The following is a 25,590-nucleotide window of genomic DNA, read 5'->3' on the forward strand; positions in this document are numbered from 1 at the left end:
TAGTATCACTTCAAGAGTTTTATAATCATGTTAATGAAGTACATATAATCATGCTTTTTGTGGATTTTGACCTATTATTCCAATTTCTAGTCTGCCAACATTGTTTTGACTCTTCAAATTTTAGAAGTGAGTGATCTAGGGTCTCCATTCCTCACTTTACAGGTTAGGAATCTTAGAGAGGTTCAATAATTAAGTAGTGGCAAATACTCTGGTCCAACCTTAAAAGCAGTTGTAATTTCATTTGGATCATTTGGGTGTTGGCTTGTTTGGAGGCAAAGGTTTGTTAAGCCTTCTCAACTTAATGAATTCCTCCATTTACCTTTATATCCCTAATGTTATAACTGTATAACTCTGTGTCTAGAATATGGTAAGCACTTGATACATGCCTGTTGACTTGAGTTCACTTCTGTTTTTTATCCAGTATATTTTAACCTTTTTCAGGCTATCTGCTCTCCCTTTTTGCATGGTTTTTTTTCTTTGGGATGCAGAGTGTTGCTCTGTCACCCAGGCTGGAGTAACCCTGGTATATATGAGGGAAGGTCCAAAAGGGTCCTGAGCATAGAAGTACAGGGAGTCACTCTCCATTTCCTGTTCCCCCAACTCCCATTACCCACTATCCTACTTTCTCTCTTTATGGATTTGCCTACGCTGGACATTGCATGTAAGTGGAATTATATAATATATGGTTTTTTGTGACTGGCTTCTGTCATGTAACATAATGCTTTCCAGGTTCGTCCTTGTTGCAGCATGTATCACAACTTCATTTTATTTTCTTTTTCTTTCTTTTCTTTTTTTTTTTTTTAAGATGGAGTCTTGCCGTGTTGCCCAGGCTGGAATGCAGTGGTAGGATCTCGGCTCACTGCAACCTCCGCCTCCTGGGTTCAAGCGATTCTCCTGCCTCAGCTTCCTGAGTAGCTGGGATTACAGGTGCATGCCACCATGCCCGGCTAATTTTTGTATTTTTAGTAGAGATGGGGTTAGGCTGATCTCGAACTTTTGACCTCGTGATCCACCTGCCTCAGCCTCCCAAAGTGCCGGGATTACAGGCATGAGCCACTGCACCCAGCCTTCATTTCGTTTTCTTACCAAATAATATTTCATTGTATGAGTATGTCATATTTTGTTTATCCATTTATTATTTGATGAACACTTGAATAATTATGAATAATGCTGCTGTGAACATTCATGTACAAAACCTACATACATGTAGGTCTTTTTATGGACATGTGTTTGTAGTTCTCTTGTGTATATAACTAGGAATGGAATTGCTGGTGACATAACTCTGTTTAACTTATTGAGGAACTGCCAAAATGTTTTCTAAAGTGGCTGCGATGTTTTGCAATCCCACGGGCATTATATAAGGGTTCCAGTTTCCCCACATCCTTACAAACACTTATTAGGTTTTTTTTGTTTTGTTTGTTTGTTTTTTACCCATTCTAGTGAGTGCGAAGTGCCATCTCATTGTGGTTTTGATTTGCATTTCTCTGATGACTAATGATATTGAGCATCTTTTCTTATGCTTATTGGCCATTTGTGTATCTTCTTTTGATAAAATATGTATTCAAACCCTTTGCCCATTTTAAAATTGTGGTGTGTGTGTGTGTGTGTGTGTGTGTATGTGTCAGTCTCTCCATCTGTCAGGGTCTCACTGTGTCATCCTGGGTAGAGTGCAGTGGCACATCATGGCTCACTGTAGGCTCAACCTCCCAGGCTCTAGGGATCCTCCCCCTCAGCCACCCAAGTAGCTGGGACTATGGGCACATGCCAACACGTCCAGCCAATTTTTATATTTTTTTGTAGATTAGGGATTTTGCCATGTTGCCCAGGTTGGTCTTGAACTCTTGGGCTCAAGCGATCTACCTACCGTGGCCTCCCAAAGTGCTAGGATCATGGATGTGAGCCACCTGTGCCTGGCTGTGTTGCTTTTAATTATTGAATAGTTATAAGAGTTTTTTAAAATATATTTTGGATACAACTGTCTTCAGATATATGATATACGAATATTTTCTCCCATTCTGTAGATTGTCTTTTCACTTTCTTAATAGTGTCCTTTGAAGGACAGAAGTCCTCGTTATGTATTTTTCCTTTGATTGCTTGTGCTTTTGATGCCATATCTAAGTAAACATTGCATAATCCAAGAAGATTTACGCATTTATTTATTCACTTTCTTAATAGTGTCCTTTGAAGGACAAAAGTCCTTGTTATGTATTTTTCCTTTGATTGCTTGTGCTTTTGATGCCATATCTAAGTAAACATTGCCTAATCCAAGAAATCAAGAAGATTTACACCTTTATTTTCTTCCAGGAGTTTTACGTTTTTAGCTCTTATGTTTGGGTCATTGATTCATTCTTAGTTCCTTTTTGTGTATGGTGTGAGGTAGGGGTCCAGTTTCCTTCTTTTACATGTGGATATTCAGTTGTTCCAGCACCTTTTGTTGAAAAGATATTCTTTCCCCATTGAATTGTTTTGGCACCCTTGTCAAATATCATTTGACTATACATGTAAGTAAGGGTTTGTTTCTTGAATCTCAATTCTATTCTGTTGATCTAAAGGTCTAGCGTTAAGCTATGCTACTCTGCTTTGATTACTGTAGCTGTGTAGTAAATTGAAATCAGAAAGTGTGAGCCTTCCAACTTTATTCTTCCTTTTCAAGATTATTTTGGCAATTCTGGCCAAAATAATCCAAAATTTAACTTTTCATGCTATTTTATCTGAAATTACTTTCTTCAAGGTCACTTATAGTCTTTGGCCCAATTCAGTTATATCCCACCCCTAATTTTTTAGTCCTTTTTCAGTTTTCTAGAAAACTATCTCCTTTCCCACTTTCTGGTCCTCTTTTTGATATTTTGCCCTCATAATATTTCTTTTTATTTTCCAGCAGGTAGTGAGCACTTCTCATGTTCTAAGCACCCTGTTAATCTCTGGAAAAGAAAATTCCAATTAAACACAATCCTCATTCTCATGTTGCTTAGGATAAATAATATTAAGAGAGAGGCAGGTACATTCATGCTAATCTCTGTCTTTCATAAAGGAGAATCTGATTTTTGTTTTTGTTTTGATTTTGGTAATGCATGTTGGCTTAAGTGTTTTTAAACTTGAAAATAACAGTTTAAAAGCATGTACTTATGTTAAAATAATTGTAAAATATAAAAGCAAGCACTATCTATATGGAAAAATTCAATATAAATGAATTGCAAGAACAGCAAAAATCTAGCTCTAAGAAGTGTTACAAACATGCCTATGCATAATAATAATAAAATATATGAGTAGTTTAATATATCTTTTATTTATTGTTCACTTTCACTCATTTATTGATTTATCCAAAATAAATGTATTGAGTATTGTGTGTGCTTTTCCAAAAACAAATTCTCCAATTATTCAGCACCAACTTTGTCTCAACAATTTAATTCCATTCTGACAGTAACTGTTCAAAGTTATTGTAGACCCCACAGTTTAAGGTCTCAGTCCCATAATACTGTCCCCACTTCAGATGCCAGCCACCAATAGGGTCTCTCGGTTACTCACAGTTCTGACAGGCTGAAACTAATCAGAGGTTCCCACAACCCCCTTCAGTTTCAGTTATTTGCTAGAATGACTCATTGAGCTCAGGAAAGTGCTATACTTACAGTTTATTATAATGGATAACAAATGAGCATCCAGTTGGTGAGGTATATAAGGCAATGTGTAATAGGATCCTGAGCATAGGAGCCTCTGTCCCCATGGAGTCAGGGTGTGCTACGCTCTCAGCACATGGATCTGTTTACCAACTTGGAAACTCTACAAATCCCATAATTTAGTGGTTTTTATGGGGGTTTAATTACATAGGCATGCTTGATGAAAACTGGTGCTGTGGTTTGAACGTCCCTTCCAAAAATCATGTTGAAACTTGATGTTGCCATTGTAACAGTATTAAGAGGTGCAGCCTTTGAGATGTGATTAGGCCATAAGGGCTCCACCCTTATGAAGGGATTAATGCACTTACCTGGGAAGTGGGTTTGTTATCTTGGGAGTAGGCTCCTGATCAAGAGATGGATTTGACAGATATCCTCTCTTTATCTTGGGCACTCCCTTGCCCTTCCATCCTGTTATGATGGAGCATGGAGGCCGTCACAAGATGCCAGTGCCATGCTCTTGGACTTCCCAGCCTCCAGAACTGTGAGCAAAATAAACTGCTATTATTTATAAACTACCCATTCTGTGCCATTCTATTATAGCAGCAGAATAGGGACTAAGACAATTGGCCATTAGCAATTGAACTCAGTCTTCAGCCCCTTTCCCCTCTCTGGAGGTCAGGGAGTAGAACTGAAAGCTCTAACTCCCTAATCATGTCTAGCTCTCCCCACCCCATAAGTCATCTGTTTAGCATAAGAGACAGTAAATTCCAGAGTTTTTAGGTTTCTGTACCAGTAACTAGGGGTAAAGATCAAATATTTATTACTACACCACAGCATCTACTATATATTATAGGGAAGAAAAAATATCTTTCTTTCTACACATTCTAGATTCATGGCTAAGCTTCCCGCACATGCTGTTTCTCAGATTTCTTTAGCTTAAAATATTCAGTATGTCACAGTGTCATGTTTTTTGGGGAGAGCATTTCCTGAACCCCATCAGTATCAGACATAATCCTGGCTTTTATGACATTTGAAGACAGAAAACAAATTGATAAAAAGAAAATCCTAGCTGAGCGTGGTGGCTCATGCCTGTAATCCCAGCACTTTGGTAGGCCAAGGTGGGCGGTTCACTTGCAGTCAGGAGTTCAAGACAAGCCTGGTCAACGTGGTGAAACCTCGTCTCTATTAAAAATACAAAAATTAGCCAGGCATGGTGGCAGGCACCTGTAACCCCAGCTACTTGGGAGTCTGAGGCAGGAAAATCTCTTGAACCCAGGGTGAGGAGGTTGCAGTGAGCTGAGATTGTGCCACTGCACTCCAGCCTGGGCAACAGAGTGAGTCTCCATCTCAAGAAAACAAAAAAAGAAAATGCTAACAATAGGGGATAAATTATTCAATGATAAAGATATGCACAGCATCTTATGGAATATTAGGATTACCACACTTATCCAACCTGCAGGGAGTGCGATGAGGTGCAACTAGAGTTGGAAGGGAAAGGTCAGAGGTTAAAAAGTATTTCTGGAGAAGGTTGCTTTTTGCTTGACAAGTGGAAATAAGACAGAGACAGAGAAAGGGTGAAAAATGTGCTGGGATATAAATGGCAGGAAGAGGTCAGTCAAGGTGAGGTCACTGTCTTAGGGTGATATATAGGAAAGATTTTCTAATTGAGTATTACTTATGCTTTTTATATCCTGTCTTTTTCTATATTGTGAAATCCCATTAAAAATACTGTAAGGAGGCTGGGCACAGTGGCTCACACCTGTAATCCCAGCACTTTGGGAAACTGAGGTGGGCGGATCACGAGGTCAGGAGTTCGAGACCAGCCTGGCCAACAGTGAAACCTTGTCTCTACTAAAAATACAAAAATTAGCCAGGCATGGTGGTGTGCACCTGTAGTCCCAGCTACTCGGGAGGCTGAGGCAAGAGAATCTCTTGAAGCCAGGAGGCGGAGATTGCAGTGAGCTGAAATTGCGCCACTGCACTGCAGCCTGGGCCACAGAGCGAGACTCTGTCTCCAAAAAAAAAAAAAAAAAAAAAAAAACTTTAATGAAATTCTGTTTTCTAAAGTGAAATTGATTTCTAAGTAAGAACATTCTAAGTTTTAAACCATAGATAAGAATCTTTATTCTCCTTACACTGGTATTGTACCTCAGAGGAAGGTGAGGCATAGATAATATATACAACTTAGTTTAACACATGTATATTGAAAACGTACTATGGATCAGACACTGTGCACAGACTTATTTCATCATGGATTTTTTTTTGTATTTTAATCTATTGACCTGGCTTACTTGAATTAAGGTAGACAACAATAAAAATGATCTCACAGGTGAATTAACTGCTGAAAATGACCTAATTTTCATTTATGTACTTTTTTTTTTTTTATGAGACAGGCTCTTGCTCTGTCACCCAGGCTGGAGTGCACTGGGGTGGTTAGATATGATAGGAAAAGGCAGAACAGAATCTGCACGTGTTGCAAAAGTTGATATTCTTTGAATTGCTCCCCAAACAATCATTGTTTCATCTTGAATAGCTCATGTCATAATTTTTTCAGAGACTGTGGGTAGCCATACTCTTTGATTAATTCTATCTTTTATGCTTGTTTAATTCACTAGCAGTTTGAGAATAATCTGTTTTTCATTTAAATCTTTTTTGGTTGTTTTGAGAACAACGCTGAGTGGTGTAAATATGTAATGCTTATGTTTCATTTATAATAGAGATATATGTTGAAATTGTAAGTCAAGGCATAATTCGTTATGGAATGGATGACATCTATTAATTGTTATTTAGTAAATGCTGCCAGTGCATCAATAAGTAGAAAAAAAAGATCATTTCAAGTAATCTAGTGTCACGAAAACCCTAATATGAGAGAAAACTTGTAGATAGTGTAATAAAACTCATGTACTAAGATAGTAGTGAATTAAAATTTATACCTAATCAAATTTAGATATTCAGGTAATTAAGTTTGACAACTTTTCATGACCTTGTCCTCTTCTCCCAGTATTATTGTTGTAAATTCAGCTCTTAAGAATCACAATTAGGAAACTCAGAAGTGTTATTTTCACTTTAGCTACTAATCGAATCTGATTAATTAGTTTGAGCATATATCAGTATCTTCTATTCCTATAACTTTAAAGAAACATATTGCCTGTTCAGTCCAGAGTAAATCAGGCACTGTCAATCCAGGCAACCATCTTAGCCACTGTTGAAAGAGAATAAAACTAGTATTACTTTTAAAGTTCCAAAATAAAAGAGCTTTTTTTTTTTTACTTTTCAGTCTGCATGAACTCCTTTCTCATGAACGAGAACTTAAGAACTCATTTAAATAATTTATAGTTAAATACATATAAATGCAAATTTAATCATTTTCAGCAGTTGATTCATCTGAGTGATAATTTTTTTGTTGCATGCCTTAATCCAGTCATGATGAAAAAATTACATACTTTTTCTTTTTCAAGCTATAATCTATTGATTTTCACAGTTTTTGTTGAAAGGCTGTATGCTGCTTTAATATCTACCTTTTTCTGATTATTTGACAATTTTAAGTTTTTGTTGAATGTTAACAGTATGATTTTCTATGGACATCAGCTGTTCATTAGCTAGGCAATACATCTGATGGGTGAGGAGGAAGAGAATTCACCAGAGACAGACCAAGGAATGGAGAGTGACTGCTTAATTGGTATGTTGTTTCTTTTGGGAATGATAAAATGTTCTGGAATTAGATAGTGGTTATGGTTGCACAACATTGTGAATATACTAAAACCACTGAATTGTACACTTGCCAGAGATTAAAATGGTGAGTTTTATCTCAAAAAAATTTATTGTGATTTTTATGTTTATTTATTTTTAGTTTTTTGAGACCGAGTCTCGCTCTTTCCCCAGGCTGGAGTGCAGTGGCACAATCTTGGCTCACGGCAACCTCCGCCTCCCAGGTTCAAGCAATTCTCCTGCCTCAGCCTCCCGAGTAGCTGGGACTACAGGCGCATGCCACCATGCCCAGCTAATTTTTGTATTTTTTAGTAGAGATGGGGTTTCACCATGTTGGTCAGGATGGTCTCAATCTCTTGACCTTGTGATCTGCCTGCTGTGGCCTCCCTAAGTGCTGTGATTACAGGCGTGAGCCACCACGCCCAGCCTGATTTTTAAATTGTAATATTTTAGGGAAGAATACCTGAAACATGTGGAATACTGCTACTCTGGATATTTCAAACTCATCCTGGAATTAAAATAATGTGCAACATTCTCAAACCCTCTTATTTTAGCTAAAATACCCAAGCAATATGCCATTGACGAACTCTGAAAGATGTTAAAGAAATAGTCCTACAAAACACATTGAATTTATTGCTGGAGTATCTTTGACAATTCAGTAGAATGATTTGCCTCAGGTTTCAGTAACAAAAAACTGTGCTTCTTTCAAGAAAATGATTTTTACCTTATGAATACTGTAAGTGATATAAACAAATAAAAGCTGTATATGACAGCCATTTCTTCTTTGCACTGATGAACAGGAAACTAAAAACCATGTATTTATAGGTCCCCTCCAGTAACAAAGGTTACAGGGTCTTGTTGAATGAATTTTTTTTTTTCTTTGAGACTGTGTCTCACTCTGTTGCCCAGGCTGAGGTGCAGTGGTGTGATCTCGGCTCACTGCAACCTCTGCTTCCCAGGTTCAAGTGATTCTCCTGCGTCAGCTTCCCGAGTAGCTGGGACTACAGGTGCACACCACCATGCCTGGCTAATTTTTGTATTTTTAGTAGAAACAAGGTCTCATCATGTTGGCCAGGATGGTCTGAAACTCCTAACCTCAGGTGATCACTCACCTCAGCTTCCCAAAGTGCTGGGATTATAGGTGTGAGCCACCACGCCTGGCCCCTGAATGCATTTTTAATTCCACCATTATTCTTAACCTCATCTTATTTTTCTTTCTCCATTTCCTTAGTTTGCATTTAACCTGTATGTTATGTACCTTAGTATGTTACCTCACATCTTATTTTAGAACAGTAAAGGATATAAAATTACAAAAGGTTTAAAAGGATCTTATAATTAGAGCGGGAAAAGCTAAAAATGCAAATGTGTGTTTGAGTAACTTATCTATATTAATTTACACAAATATGTAATTAGTAGTCTTTATAACTTTCAAATTCTTAACTTTTTTAAGGAGGCAAGAGAACAAGTGGCAAATAGTTAAATAAGCAAAGGGAAGGAAACTCTGGAGATGATGAAAATTTATGTAAATGATTGATATGTGAATGGCCTCCTGTTGTAAGGTGGTGAATTATAGAATTCAGGGATACTGAAAATTCAAAAATGGAAATGGGTCAATACTGCAGAGGGAGAAGGGGAAGCACAGTGGAGATGTTTTTTTAAATTGCTGGCTTTGCTTTTTGTCTAAGGTTGATTCAGTCTAAATCCAACTGTGATTAATCAAATCAAAGGCTGTACATGACATTTTTACACTGTGCAACTGCATGTGTATAGCTTAGAAGGACATTGCTGTGACATCGTAAGGTATGTCAACATTGCCAGGCACGGTGGGTCACACCTGTAATCCCAGCACTTTGGGTGGCTGAGGCGGGTGGATCACCTGAGGTCAGGAGTTTGAAACCAGCTTGACCAGCGTGGAGAAACCCTGTCTCTACTAAAAATACGAAATTAGCCAGACATGGTGGTGCATGCCTGTAATCTCAGATACTCGGGAGGCTGAGGCAGGAGAATCGCTTGAACCTGGGAGGCGGAGGTTGCTGTGAGCCCAGATCGAGCCATTGCACTCCAGCCTGGGCAACAAGAGCGAAACTCCTTCTCAAAAACAAAAAAGTCAACATTGCTTTATGTAATATTTTTAACATGGCAGCCTATTACCAAATAATATTGTTTCTAAATGATTTTTTAATTATCTATTTGTGGTATTTCCCTTCATGATTTTCAATATAGTTTCCATATAATCCTTCAATTAGTTTCATGTCTTATATTTATTACCTTTGTATTTCCAGCAGCAAGGACAGATACAAGCTTTCTTTCTTTTTCTTTTTTTTTTTTTGAGACTGGAGTCTCGCTCTGTTGCCCAGGCTGGAATGCAGTGGTGCAATCTCAGCTCACTGCAACCTCGCCCTCCCGGGTTCAAGCGATTCTCCTGCCTCAGCCTCCGAAGTAGCTGGGACTATGGGCGCGTGCCACAACACCTGGCTAATTTTTGTATTTTTTGTAAAGACGGGGTTTCACCATATTGGTCAGGCTGGTCTTGAAATCCTGACCTCGTGATCCCTCCGCCTTGGCCTCCCAAAGTGCTGGGATTACAGGTGTGAGCCACCGTGCCTGGCCTTAAGCATTTATTAGATGCTTAGTAATCACTGATTTTGCTTCTGCAATTTTTGACATCAATTTTTCTCTCTCCAGATCATCTCATCAGCATATGTGTTATACTGCCTCCCATTTTAATACAAAAATAACTTTGAAGACTCCACTCCCCCTCCAGGGATAGTACCATTTCTTTACCACCCTTCAAAGCAAAACTCCGTCAGAGTTGTCCATATATGCTGCTTTCATATCCTCATCTCACTTTCTCTGCTTTTTACTGTATTCATTCTTTTGTCCTTACCACTTCACTGACAACATTCTTGTCATGGACACCAGTGAAATTTATCTTGAGGCCAGCATGGTGGCTCATGCCTGTAATCCCAGCACTTTGGGAGGCCAAGGCAGGCGGATCATCTGAGGTCAGGAGTTCGAGACCAGCCTGGCCAACATGGTGAAACCCCGTCTCTACTAAAATTACAAAAATTAGCTGATTGTGGTGGTGCACACCTCTAATCCCAGCTACTTGGGAGGCTGAGGTGGGAGAATCACTTGAACCCATGAGGCGAAGGTTGCAGTGAGCCAAGATCGTACCACTTCATTCCAGCTTGGGTGACAGAGTGAGACTCTGCCTCAAAAAATAAAGTAATTTTTCTTGCTAAATCCAGTGGTCATTTCTCAGTCCTCATGTTGTTTTCCCGGCAGCATTTGTCACAATTTGTCATGCTGTCTTTCCTGAAACTCTTTACTCGAGCACTTAACTTTGTCAAGATCACACTCTTGGTTCCTTACTGCTATTACCACTACCACCACCAGCAATCCTATTCCTATCCCATTGCTCTTTATCTCAAAATTTGGCAATGTCATTTACCCAGTTGATCTGACCAAAACCTTGGAATCATCCTTAATTGTTCTCTTTTTTTTTCTTGTTTAGTCATCAGCAATCAAATATCAAAAATAATCACTTTTTTCACCACCAGTACGGCTACCGTGATAGTCTTCTTATTTCTACCTGAGTTACTACAGTTGCTCAGCTGGTCACTGTGTTTTGATTCTCCTTTCTCTCCCATATCCCCAAGATTATTCCATATACAGTGGCTAGAGTGTTATTGTTTTCTTAAATCAAATCACATCATTCACTTAGTCATAACATCCCATATGGCTTTCAGCACATGTGGAATAACATCTAGAGTATTTACTATTGCTTTCCAGGCTCTGCATGGTCTCTGCCTTGCTCTCCTACCCCCTATCTTACTCTGCACTAGCCCTGGGCATTCTTGTCATTTTTTTAAAACACCAGGCCTTCTCAACTCAGGGCCTTGGCACTTCTGTTCTATCTGGAGTGTTCCTTTTTACTTCATTCTCAGGGTAATTATCTTCTCAGAGATACCTCCTTGCCATCATTTCATCTCTTTACCCTTCAGTGTAGTACTTATCACTATAAGAAGGATAGTTTACAAAACTGATTTTGTAGGTCTCTACTGCTAAAATGTAAATTCTATGAAGCAGAAACTTTGTCTTGTTCACTGCTATACTCCCAGGTCTAACACAGTACCTGCCACATAGAAATCATTTGATAAATATTTACTGAATGAACAAAAGAATTATTCGATTCATGTCTTAATGAGTGAATCAGAAAATGTTAAAATTGGCTTGTGATTCATATTCTGATTTTCACACTTGTTATTTTATTGTGGTAAAATATACATAATATTAAATTTACCATTTTAGCCATTTTAAAGTGTATTCAGTGGCATTAAGTATATTCATTCATATTGTTGTACAACCATTACTTTTTTTCATCTTCCAAAACTGAAACTCTGTACACATTAAATAATAACTTCCACTCCTCCTTCCCCTAGTCCCTGGCAATTATCATTTTACTTTTTGTCTCTATGAATTTGACTATTCTGGGTACCACATATGTATAGAATCATATCGTATTTGTCCTTTTGTGACTGGCTTATTTTACTTAGCATATAATGTCTTTAAGGTTCGTCCATGTTGTTGCTATTAAATATTTTTAAGTGGCATTTTTTCACCAAGTACTATAAATTAATTGTATGTATGCCTTACACTCCTCTTTCATCTGTGACCCTCAAAAAATGTTATAAACATAATTAACTAAACTTCACAATATCCCTTGTGAAGCTGATAATTATTGTATTGCAAACTGAAGAAATACTGATAGATTGCCTAAGGTACATAATGAATATATGCCAAAATTCTGAGTAAGGACCAGGATTATGTAGTCCCTGTTGAAAACATTAGACCAAATTTTTTGTTTGTGATGAAATTATTCTACGTTCTAGGAAAAGCCAAGAGCAGTAATCATTTAATTTCTCTAAATATTCACAGCAATGTTCTTTGAATAAAAACAGTAAAATACAAATTTTCTGAAACTTAGTATTTATTAGTAATGATAACTTTAGTTATTTGACCTAACTAAATATTTCTTTGACCTCTGTATTATTAGATTGCATGATTATTTTTCCAGTCTTCACAGCCATAGTCTGAAATTGATTTTTGAAGGTGTGGGTTGGAATAGCATCATGTCTGTTCTTTAGCTATGGTGCTTGAAAACTTTATGAAACTGTTACCTTATGTTTGTCTTGATTGCTGGCTTATTTGAGTGATTTTTTTAAAAAAAACAATCTTGTGGCCGGGCGCGGTGGCTCACGCTTGTAATCCCAGCACTTTGGGAGGCCGAGGCGGGTGGATCACGAGGTCAGGAGATCGAGACCACGGTGAAACCCTATCTCTACTACAAATACAAAAAAAATTAGCCAGGCGTGGTGGCAGGCACCTGTAGTCCCAGCTACTCCGGAGGCTGAGGCAGGAGGATGGCGTGAACCCGGGAGGCGGAGCTTGCAGTGAGCCGAGATTGCGTCACTGCACTCCAGCCTGGGCGACAGAGCAAGACTCCGTCTCAAAAAAAAAAAAAAGCAATCTTGTGAGGGTCAAATTATCTGTCAATTTGGCATTTGTGGACAGGACCAAAATGGACTCTAATTTTGATATAAAAAACTAAAAATTTATATAATCAGGCAATGTGCTTTAACTTAATATTAATTCCTAAAGGTTTAACCCAAAGCTCACTGTGGGTTGCTATAATTTGAATTCCCTAAAAACTTGTTGTTAGATAAATAAAAGTATATATAACTAAAACAACACAAAGTTTTGCTCAAATGAAACTTCATTGTATTACTTCACCCAAGTGATTGGTTCACTTTTGAATATTGTGTATACATTAACCTCGAGAATGTTTCAATAGCAGTTGGCAGTGCTACTACCTCCTTCCTCTGCTGTAAGCCCATTTATGGCTCTAAAATGGAAACTTAAGAGGGAATGAGTAAAGATGTTGAGAAGTGCTAACCAGTGTTGAAAGAATAGAGTGGTAAAGTGTGGAAAAACAGGCAGCTTATGTGTGTGTGTGTTTTTTAAATTTACCAAGTCTAATAGCCAGTTATGCTTTGTTTCCATGGTTTTTTATCACCAGCAAAACAATGAAGTTGTCATCTCAGCTCTCGCTAAACTTCACGTAATAAGGCTTTTGTTAGCCGTCTGAAAATTTTGTGATTCAACCTATGGGAATTATACCTTTTTTTAGAGAAGTTTCAGTCACACAGAACAATAAAGACAAGTGATACAAATGAAGAATGTAATGCATTTTGATGGAATGCCAGTTTTTTCCAGAAAGGATGGTGTAATTATTGATACCTGTTAGTAATTTGTGGAAATGTAAATTTAGTTTTAGTTATAATGGTACATGAGAAAACAAAGTAAAGCAGTTCTGCCCAGCTGACCAAAGTAAAGCAAATTGCAGCTTTTAAATACCAAGCAATAATGATGCAATCTGAAGAGGTTTAAAACTCAGTTCTCCAAAACCCCAGATTCATTTCCCACATAAGCTCTATTATACATTAAAGATTCTATGGTAAAATAAACCTGTTTCCCCAAACATAAACTTGAAAGACATTTGAAGATATAAGAATTCCTCTCCTCCCAATTTGGAGCAGTTTCATTGAAATGTACATACCCTACCAAATAGAATTGAGGTTTTCTTTTTCCAGTTATAAAAAAATGGAGAAAATAATTTTTCAAATATTTAGGAGCACCATTTACAGTTCAGTCCAGGCATGGTTTCTGAAATACATAGTAGTACCATCTGATATGGTAGCCATAAGCTACATGTGGCTATTTACATTTGAGTAATTAAAACTAAATAATATTTAAAAGTTAGTTCCTTAGTAACACCAGCCATATTACAAGTGCTCAGTAGCCACATTTGGTTATAGGCTACTGTCTTAGTCTATTTTGTGTTGCTATAAAGTAATACTTAAAGCTGTGTAGTTTATAAAGAAAAGAGGTTTATTAAGCTAACAGTTCTGCAGGCTGTACAAGAGGCATGGTGCTGTCATCAGCTCAGCTTCTGGTGAGGGCTACATCAAAATATGGTGGAGAAGGTCAAAGGGGAAGCTGGCATGGGTGAGAGGGACCAAACCCAAAGGTGTCTTGGCTTTATAACAACTCATTCTCACAGGAACTAATCCATTCCCTAGAGAACCAATCAAGTCTTCCAGCAAGTACTCACTCATTACTGCCAGAACAGCACCAGGCCATTCATGGGGGATCTACCCCCATGACCCAAACACCCTACCTTATGTCCCACTTACCTGCAATATCACACTGGGGATAAAATTTCAACATGAGATTTGGTGGGTACAAACAAACCATATCCAAATCATAGCAGGTATATATTGGACAGCATAGACACTGAACATTCCCATCATTGCAGAAAGTTCTGTTTCACAACACTGGATGGATCACATTGTCACCAGTTTCCCAATATATAGTTTTCTATTGTTTTCAAGTATCCTCCCCTCCTGCCAAAAAAGTATTGCTTATATCCTATCTGTGATTTTTCTTCCGTACTGAATAATAATCTTCAAATTTAAGAAGTCAGTATTTGAAATGATTAGCAAGTTAGGGTTTTAGCCGGGTGCGGTGGCTCATGCCTGTAATCCCAGCACTTTGGGAGGCCAAGACGGGTGGATCATGAGGTCAGGAGTTTGAGACCAACTTGGCCAAGATGGTGAAATCCCGTCTCTACTAAAAGTACAAAAATTAGCTGGGCGTGGTGGCGGGCGCCTGTAGTCCTAGCTACTCAGGAGGCTGAGGCAGAGATCGCACCACTGCACTCTAGCCTGGGTGACAGAGCAAGACTCCATCCCAAAAAAGAAAAAAAAAAGTTGTTTTATAAACCTTAAAAATAAATGCCAAAATGTGTACAGTTGACACTTTAAAAAGAGAATGATAAAGACAGTCCTTAACTTCTCCATGTCCATGATCCATAATCCAAGATAACAACACTGATACAGTCTACAAATAGCGCATGATTTGTGAGATTATTTTTCACATGTAAATTTTGAAAATAATTTTTTTATTGTATAACCATACCTTGAAAAGAGCATAGAGCACACACAAAATCAAACTGATATATAAATGAATGATTAAATATTTTGTGATGATTACAAACGAATTTCAAGATTAATCAGCATTACTTCTGTGTTAAGATGGAGCAAAGTGAGAAAAAGCAGATAGGTATTCATTTATTTCATTGACTTTTTATTGAAGTAGGTATGGATAAATATCTTTAGTTTGTAGGTATGTAGTATAGTCAAGGAAAGGTTAAGACTTGAGTATGTTAAAATTGAGTACATAAAGAAAGACTTTGTTTTGGGGCAGAGCATGAGGAAAAATAAAGATAGTACGTGCTGATTGCTGAAAAAATACTCATAGGATTGCATATCATGACTTAAAATTCTTTTCCCACATTGGTAGGTAGGTAACATTTGTAGATGTTTTCTGGGGGTTAATATTATTGAGATTTTTCTCTGTGCATATTTACTAAAACAGTGACTTGTAGAGAAATAGCATATAACCAATACATTAGTTGAATTATGTTTTCATAAAATGTAACATTACTTTTTATATGTGTAATTTGAATATGTTTCTTAGTTTTGAAATGATTTGAAAGAATTACCTTTTGCTTGTAAAAGCCACTTAGGATTTTTATGAGCAGCTTTAAGATTAGTCTGGCTTTATCCTCTAGTGTAATTTTAATTTCACATATTTTTTTCCTCATGCAATTGCAAGTACCTAGTAAGTTATGTATAAAAATTGCTACCATGAGGAAGGAATGCCTTTACTAGTTTTTTATCCTATGAGCTTTAGTGCTTTAAGTAAACTGTATATTTTTAACTGTAGATCTATCCTTAATTAACTTATAATTTTTCCAAAAAATCAAAAGTAAAATGGAATTTATCTTTTATTCAGATATGCATAGTTTGAGTGTGACTGTTTACAATAGTTTTAATACCTGTTTTGTATCACAGGGTTTTATAGAAGTAGTTTTTTCCTTCACAAGACTTCTTGTATTGACTCTGTTACCATCAAAAGACTGTTTTTGCATTGATTAAAGTTGAGAGCTTAATGTTAGGCAAGTAGGTCCTTGAAAGCAGTTTTTTGGATACAGAGAGAGTAATGTGTTTTATCTACATGACCATCTTCTTTTTTTTTTTCTTAGACAGGGTTACTCCTTCACCCAAGATAGAGTGCAGTAGTACAATCAGGGCTCACTGCAGCCTTGACCTCCTTGGGCTCAGGTGATCCTCCTACCTCAGCCTCATGAGTAGCTGGGCGGGACTACAGGCGTGTGCCACCATGTCTTGCCAATTTTTCTATTTTTTGTAGAGATAGGGTTTCACCATGTTGCCCAGGATGGTTTTGAACTCATGGGCTCAAGCAATCTGCTTGCCTCAGCCTCCCAAAGTGCTGGGATTACAGTCGTGAACCACCCGCGCCTGGCCTATGTAGCTACCTTCTGATCTAATTTGGTATGATAGGGGTAGAGAAGGTTAGTTTAGAGAGAATGTTTCCTGTCTTATCTTCTTTTACCCCTCTTAACACTTTTACCCCTCTAAAACTGTTCAACATGTTTTCCTCTTTGGAAATCTTTCTTCATGTGCCTTTGTTCATTGTATTTTCTAGTCTCTACTTCTTGAACTTAAACAAAACAAAAAACCCTGCAATTCCACTTCTCTTATTTCCCATGGGCCCTACTTATAGGTCTCTGCCAAATTATGCTGGCTGTTCTGTTTTTTTCTTCATATTCCCTTGGTGAACTTGCCCACAGTCTTGGCTTGAACTGTACTTTTCTATAACTGATTTTCAAATCTTGGACTCTTCTAAATTTCTACCTGCTGGAGCCGGGCGCGGTGGCTCACGCTTGTAATCCCAGCACTTTGGGAGGCCGAGGTGGGCGGATCACCTGAGGTCAGGAGTTCAAGACCAGCCTGACCAACATGGAGAAACCCCGTCTCTACTAAAAATACAAAAAAAATTAGCCAGGCATGGTGACGCATGCCTGTAATCCCAGCTACTCGGGAGGCTGAGGCGGGAGAATTGCTTGAACCTGGGAGGCGGAGGTTGCGGTGAGCCGAGATCGCGCCATTGTACTCCAGCCTGGGCAACAAGAGCAAAACTCCGTCTCAAAAAATAAATAAATAAATAAGTAAATTTCTACCTGCTGGTGGGAAGCGTCTTCATTTGAATGGCCTATGGTGACACTGGCCTGTCCTATTGTTCTAAACAAAAGTCACCCCACCCTGCCACTTCAGATTTCTTTCATTATGTGAGTGAGAACCTTTGAAATAATCTTTCACTCTTTTGCTATCCTTGTTCCTAATACTTAGTTTAGCATGAAGCCTTCTGGTTTCACCATTTAAGATTTGGGTTTCCCATTCCTTCTGCATTTCCTCTTCTTCACTATCCAGACCCTCATTATTGTACCCCTTTATTTCACTACCCCCGCTTTCCCATCACCTCCTGCCTTGCTTTTTTTTTTAAGCTTCCCAAATGCTTCTTGCAGTGACTTAAAAACGTATACTAAATTGTTATGGCATATTTAATTTAAATAGATAGTAATTCTTGAAGAGTTTTTATTTAAACTTTCTTTAGGATCCTTTGTAGCTCTTGACATAATGCTGGATGCAGTAGGAACTTGATAAATACCTGTTCACTCATTCATTCAGCAGCTAATTAGCTATTGGGTTCCAGGTACTAAACTTGTGCTCCAGTGATCTTCCTTCATTGCGTTAAAGCTAACAGCAGCCTCTGTTGGTAAAGGAAGGCCTCTCTGAGGAGGTGGTGTTTGTTATGAGACCCGATTGAAGTGAGAAAACCAGTCCTGTGAAGATATGGAGAACAATTGCTCCAGGCAGAGGGAAGAGCAAGTGTCAAGGCCCTGAAGTGGAACAAATTTGATATGTTTGAGGATTATCAAAAGGGCGATTGTGACTGGAACATGGTAGAAGCAGGAAATGCAGTCAGGGCACCAGGTAACAAAGGGCCTAAGAGGTCATGATAATAAGTATTGTGGGTTTTATTCTAAGAGCTGCTAAAGCCATTGTACAGTTTTGAGTAAGGGAATGATGTGATCTGATTAACTTGCTTTAAGAACAGAGGTAGGTACTTGAGACCGGGAGTTTGAGACCAGCCTGGGCAACATGGTGAGACCCCGTCTCTCCAAAAAAAAAAAAAAAAAAAATTAATTAGCCAGGTGTAGTGACACACACCTGTAGTCCCCAGCTACTCAGGAGGCTGAGGCAGGAAAAAAAAAAAAAGAATAGAAGTAGGGAGGCTATAATGGTAATGTAGGAGAGCCAGTAATCATGAACTAGTAAGGTAAAATTAAGGATAGAGTGAGGAAGAGTAGTTGGTAGGACGGACTAGGTGAAAGGTCTGAGGTAAAAGAGAAACCAGGAAAAATTCAGTTCTTTGTGCTTAGGCAAGTCACGTATCACTTCTAAATTCTGTTTTCCTGGAGTCTATAATAAGGAATATCTCTTTCCTGCCCCTTTGAAGGAATCGTTATGAGGATCTGATGAAATAATACATGAAAGCCCATTATGGACCTTAAAATGCCATAACCAACACTAAATGTTTAAGGGCTCATCTCAAATTAGACCTTGTTAATAAAGAAATTTCCAGGCTGGGTCCGGTGTATCATGCCTGTAATCCCAGTACTTTGGGAGGTCATAGTAGGTGGATCACTTGAGGCCAGGAGTTTGAGACCAGGCTGGCCAACATAGCAAAACCGTGTCTCTACAAAAAATACAAAAAGTTAGCTGGGTATGGTGGTGCACACTTGTAGTCCCATCTACACAGGAGGCTGAGGCACAAGAATCAGTTGAACCCATGAGGCAGAGGTTGCAGTGAACCAAGATTGCACCATTGCACTCCAGCCTGGGTGAGAGTGAGACCCTGTCTCAAAAAAACAACAAAAAAATTCCAAAAATTAAGATTTCACAAGGATAAACTTGAAGCCATTTATAGCTTAAAAAATAGTTTTTTCCTCTTCTGAATTATTCCCAGTAATATTTTCAATCTTTTGATAATTTTGTCACTATTCATAAATATTAACATGTGGTAATGTCTCCAGTATTAAGTAGATGACATTTTGGTTCTAATCTGTACTGATAATCATAGACAGAAAAGTATTTATAAATAATACCTAATTGTCTTCAGTTTGTGACATACTTAAGACATTGTTTTTCTCTTCTGAGTACATAATTTGAAGACAAATAAAACTTGTAACCCAAATGTCCTACAGCTTATTTTTTAATATGTTATGTTCACCCTAGGGTGTTGGTGATTATAAACAAAAACATGATCTGCCATACTATAATAAATAATGATCTATAAATAAACTCCAGTCCTTTTATGCTTATTTTTGTCATACTGATTATATGGACCCTGATACTATAGGTTAATTTCAATATGACTTACAGCATCAAGAAAGACACAAATTTTAAGCAAACTTTTTAGTTTCTGAAATTTCTTAAGTATGTTTCGGCTGATTGCTAATTCTTGTTTTCCTATTGCAGGTTTCCCAACAGTGATGTCACAAGATTGACCACATTGATCACAGTAAGACCAAAATGATAGTTAAGCTTTTAAGGAAGTTTGGTTTTCTCTGAGAATGAGAATTGACTTAGAAAACATATATAATTTGAAATTATTATTTCTTTTGCTAGCCAGTTGAATGTTAACATTTTAAATGAATCATATCTTATACTTGTAGCTAGTTATTCAAATACTTTTAAAATATTGCTTTAAATGATTTAAAAAACATTTAAAATGAAAATTACTTTTAATTTACAACTGAAATTATAGGCCTAAATATATTAAATTCTGAACGTCATCTTTTTTGAGTTTTTATTTTTACCAGAAAATGACAGAAAGGTTAAGGTGATTCCACATTCAGAAATATATATAAAAGTAAATTACTTGAGATTGTAATGAATTATTAAGGAAAGAGTATGAAAATGTAGCCTTGGTAGGCTGGGCGCAGTGGCTCACGCCTGTAATCCCAGCACTTTGGGAGGCCGAGGTGGGTGGATCACCTGAGGTCAGGAGTTCGAGACTAGCCTGGCCAACATGGCAAAACCCCGTCTCTACTAAAAATACAAAAATAGCTGGGCATGGTGGCACACACCTGTAATCCCAGCTACTCGGGAGGCTGAAGCAGGAGAATCACTTGAACCCAGGAGGTTGAGGTTGCAGTGAGCTGAGATTGTGCCAGTGCCCTCCAACCTGGGCAATAGAAAGACTCCATCTCTAAAAAAAAAAAAAAAAAAAAAAAAAAAAAAATTATGTGTATATATATATATATATTTATATATATATAGTTTGTATATATATATATATATATACACACAAACACACACCCACGCACACACCCACATACACCACATACCACATATATATAGCCTTGGTAGAGTTTTTAGGCATCTTGCTTAAATTTTTTATTGATATTTATAGGATTTGTAGAGTCTTCCAGATATGGAGAGTTTTTTGATAAAGGATGGTTCTCTTAAGTAACTGATGCTTTTTAATTTTATTTTAAGTGTTAATTTCTGTTGTGTGTAAGGACATATATTACCTAAAGAAAAACTTTACCAGGGCCTTTATCCACATTAGAAAATTCTAAGTGATAAAATCTGAATTACAATCATGAACTTTGTATCATGTTTGAAAAATTCTCTTAAATAACAGATAAATAAATTTCTACTAAATTATTTACTCCATGATCCTGCTTCTTCAACTCTGTTTTAATTGTTTTAATTTAACTCATTAAATCCAGAAGCATTAATTACTAGAAGTATAAATTCACATATCGATCGTTTGTATTTATGTTCAATCTTTTTTTTTGAAAACTGGTTCATTTGTTAAGTTTAACATTTTGCAGAGGCTAGAGAGAAATTTTATTTATTTTTAAAGGCTTTATCATCATAATTTTGTCTACTAATTCATAGCATATTTTATTCATTTTCCTAAGGCAGCATTTTAGCTTTCTTTGATTTGTAGCTTTCCTTGTTTGTTTTTTCTTAATTAGAACTTTATTGCCCTAACTGAATATTTTATAATAAAATATTGACATATTTCTATAGAAACCTTCTGTTTAGCATCTAGTGCTTTACAATCAAGGAAGTTAACATTAGCATTAAATGAAACCTTTTTTTAAAATTTAAAAATGCTGACTCCCACAGCTTATTTTTATTTAAAATTTTTTTTCCCACAGTTTATTTTTAGGGTAATATTAAGAGAGTAATTAATTGCAACTGATCTAAATCCAAGAATTTCAGGAAGAGAGGTGATATTTAATATTATTAGATGTTAAATATCAGTTAAAGAGTAAGAAGTGTTCATTTGAGAGGTTCATAAGTGACTGATACTAGAAACCTTAAGTTTATTATGACACTGTTGTGAGGCTTTTGCCAGCCCTTTGAGTTAAGAAAAGAGGGTAGATTTCAACACTGATTCAGGTTCAGAGTGCTAGTGAGAGAGTAGTTCAAATATATGTTTACCATGTGGCTGGAATAAAATGAGGCCAGGAAAGGGCTGATTTATCCAAAGGAAGTAGAGAGGTCAGGAGACTAGTCACAGATACATAAACTGGTATAATGAGATGACATAGTAAGAACTAAAGGTAAAATGTTATGGTTAGAGAGGGAGATTATATTATGGGTTGTTTCAGAGCTGAAGTGTAGTAGCTATTTATATATTATATAATATATACTTTATATATGTTTTAATCAAAATTTTCAGAAGTCAGGAGAATTTCTGTTTTTTTCTTTGATGTCACAATCTATATAAATGTCAAAACCTTTTAACTGATCTCCCTTCTTCCTGGCCATTATCAATTCCACTGAAACTTGTACACAACTCCCAATTTAATCTGGTTAAAGCATTGCTCGGTTCCTTTTATTTCTCTACTAGAAAACGTGTGGTGGCTTCTCATTTCCTATGTGATAAAATCCAGACCTTCTAACTTGGTATTTAAGATCCTTCCTCAGTTTGTCTTCAGCGTATTTTCTTTTCTTTCTTTCTTTTTTTTTTGAGACAGAGTCTCACTCTGTTGCCCAGGCTGGAGTGCAGTGGTGCAGTCTTGGCTTGCTGCAACCTCTGTCTCCTGGGTTCAGGTGATTCTCCTGCCTCAGCCTCCCAAGTAGCTGGGATTACAGGCACGCGCCACCATGCCCAGCTAATTTTTGTATTTTTAGTAGAGACAGAGTTTTATCATGTTGGCCAGGCTGGCCTCGAACTCCTGACCTCAAGTGATCCAGCCGCCTTGGCCTCTCAAAGTGCAGGGATTACAGGAGTGAGCAACTGTGCCCAGGCTGTCTTCAGCATATTTACTGTTATTCAAGAATAAGAACTGTACACTCTACCTAATGTGGACTACGTTCCCTACCTTGGATACACGTTTTGGCACCACACTTACATTCATGTTATTCCCTTTACCTAGAATATTGTTTTTCTTTTCACACTTAAAAAAATTTCTTCTGGTGAAATCAAACTTTCTCTCTAATACCATATCCACATATAATCATCTCCCTCAGGTTTTCCCTAATCATCCTTGTTCTCTGTTCCTAATAATTTGGTAATGCTTAATTTTTATTACTCCAGGGTTACTGATAACATAATTGTATTTAGGGTACTTATTTTAATACACATGTTCTTACTATACTCAGCAAATGTTTGTTGGCAATCATAATAAACCAGAAAGTGCTAAATCAATTAGTATCTTTAGTGTTCTTATATTAAAATTGAAATAAGCATATTAATATATTAATATAATTTAACCACAGGAAGCAGGGTGGATAGAAAAGAGCTTAGATTTTAGAACCAATAGAGTTCGAGTACTAACGTCACTGTGTGCTAGTGATGTGACTTCTAGCAAGTCAGCCTCTTTGTGCCTCAGTATCTTCACCTATAAAACGATGCATTATTTGAATTTAAAAGGATTATGAAATTTAAATTCAATTTTTATTAGCTTTCCTCCCTCTTCCTCATAGAACTTTATGGCTTACTGCCTTACAGATACACCAAGGGGCATGAAATCTACCATAAAGATCAGTGATATATCCTAAACATTCAAATTTACCTTACAAATTGCGGCCATTTTGTCTGTTTTAATAAATAGATTTCTACATTATGTATATTAGTGATAACTTTATTGACTTTCAGCAAGTAGGCCAATTAGACCTATTAATATAATGTTCTTTTATTTGAGGAAAAAAGAATCAGACAACTAGAATGGCAACATCTTAAAAAACCAAAATGTACTATAGAATAGTTTAGAGTACTCTGCATTCCCCTTAGGTCATGAGTGAGAAAACCAAGGTCTAGAGAGTTTGAGGGAAAGTAGTGCACATAATGGTTAAGGACATGGACTTCGGGTTAGAAAAACCTTTGTTTTAGTTTGTGTTCTGCTACTTCTGTAGCTGTTGTGATCATGAGTCAATTTCTTAGTCTAAGACTCAATTTTTTCTTTTCTAGAGTAAGGATAATATTATTATGTCTGGAATATTAAATGAAACATTGCTCATAAAGCACTTAGCACAAAAGATGGCACATACTACATTTTTCTTACCCTTATCATACTCATCAATATCTGTAAACTTACTTGTCTAAAATTACATGATTTGAGAACTTGGACTGACCTGACTTTGCTTTATCCATTAGAATTTTTACTGTTCTGTTTTGTGATCAGCTCTTACTTGATTAAAGATGTCTGAACAGCATTTATAGAAAGTATAATAAAATAATTCAGAGGTTATTTCTTAAATCTCCCTTAATCCTCTGTCTTCTCGGAGTGTATTTTTGCAGTTGCATTTACATGCAGTTTTGTTTATATGTAATTTCATTATTATAGTGGCTATATTTTATCTTCAGATATTCTTATTTAATATTTTACTGTATATTTAATAATCTGTCCTAAGGCAACTTTTTTTTTTTTTTGAGTCTGAGTCTCACTGTCATCCAGGCTGGAGTGCAGTGGCGCAGTCTTGGCTCACTGCAAGCTCCGCCTCCCAGGTCCACACCATTCTCCTGTCTCAGCCTCCTGAGTAGCTGGGACTACAGGTTCCCCCCACCACGCCCAGCTAATTTTTTGTATTTTTAGTAGAGACGGGGTTTCACCATGTTAGCCAGGATGGTCTCGATCTCCTGACCTCGTGATCCGCCCACCTCGGCTTCCCAAAGTGCTGGGATTACAGGCGTGAGCCACCGCGCCCGGCCGGCAACCTTTTAAATAAAGTGGCTTTTTCTGTTTTTGTTAAAATTTCTTGGCTGGGCACAGTGGCTCTCACTCCTGTAATACCAGCACTTTGGGAGCCCAGCAGGGGGGATTGCTTGAGCCCTGAAGTTAAAGACCAACCTGGACAATATAGTGAGACTTTGTCTCTACAAAATAATAAACAAAATTAGCTAGGCATGGTGGCTCAAGCCTGTAGTCCCAGCTACTTGGGAAGCTGAGGTGGGAGGATTGCTTGAGTCCAGGAGTTCAAGGCTGCAGTAAGCCAAGATTGTATCATTGTACCCCAGCCTAGGCTACAGAGGAAGACCTTGCCTCAAAAAAAATTTTTTTTTCATTTTTCTCCTTGGTAATTTTATTATGAATATTACTTAAATTTTGTAGAGATACATCTCTCCCAATAGTAATACTTTGAGATGTAGAAGGAATTGCTGTATAACTTTATAGTGTACATACTGTCAGAAATACTGGTCTTAGCTAGTAAATTTAAAATGTCAGGTACCTACCACAGAGAAAATATAACCAAGTATGGCAATGATTGATAGTTGTCCCTAATACTGATTTTCCTGCTCTTCTAACTTTTTTTCCAGTATATCACTACCTAGAATAAAAACATCATTTCCCCAGTCTTCCTTGCAGCTAGGTGTAGTAATCTGACTAAATTTTGGCAAGAGATATATAGGCAGAAGTAGTGTGTGCAACTTTCAGGATGTATCCTTAAAGGAATGGGTGCACATCCTCTTTTTCGCCCCTTCCTCCTTTCTGGCTGAATTGTGAGCATAATTGGACTGTGAGTGGAAACCCTATACTGAGAATGGGTAAAGCAGCAGTAAGAAAGAAAATTCTTACTAACATGATGTTACACTGTTCCTACTGGCCTGCCTATCCCTGGACTTCTTTGACATGACAGAGATAAAATTCTGTATTGTATGAGCCATTCACTTTTGGGCTTTCTGTCACTCATGGCCAAAACTAATCCTGATACACCAAGATAGCTTGACGAAGAATGTTTATGCCATT

General features: G+C 37.3%; 1 protein-coding gene across 1 annotated transcript in view; it reads left to right on the forward strand.

Moving 5' to 3' along the window:
* The window catches only part of BAZ2B (bromodomain adjacent to zinc finger domain 2B), a 321,145-nt gene that overhangs the window by 41,770 nt on the left and 253,785 nt on the right, over window positions 1–25,590 (forward strand). Inside the window, exon 2 of the mRNA XM_030796599.1 lies at window positions 19,856–19,898. The gene's annotated coding sequence lies outside the window, so the exon portion shown is untranslated. The remainder of the gene's footprint in view (window positions 1–19,855; window positions 19,899–25,590) is intronic.

This window comes from Nomascus leucogenys, chromosome 17 (genome assembly GCF_006542625.1).
Source record: "Nomascus leucogenys isolate Asia chromosome 17, Asia_NLE_v1, whole genome shotgun sequence".
NCBI classification, from domain to species: domain Eukaryota; kingdom Metazoa; phylum Chordata; class Mammalia; order Primates; family Hylobatidae; genus Nomascus; species Nomascus leucogenys.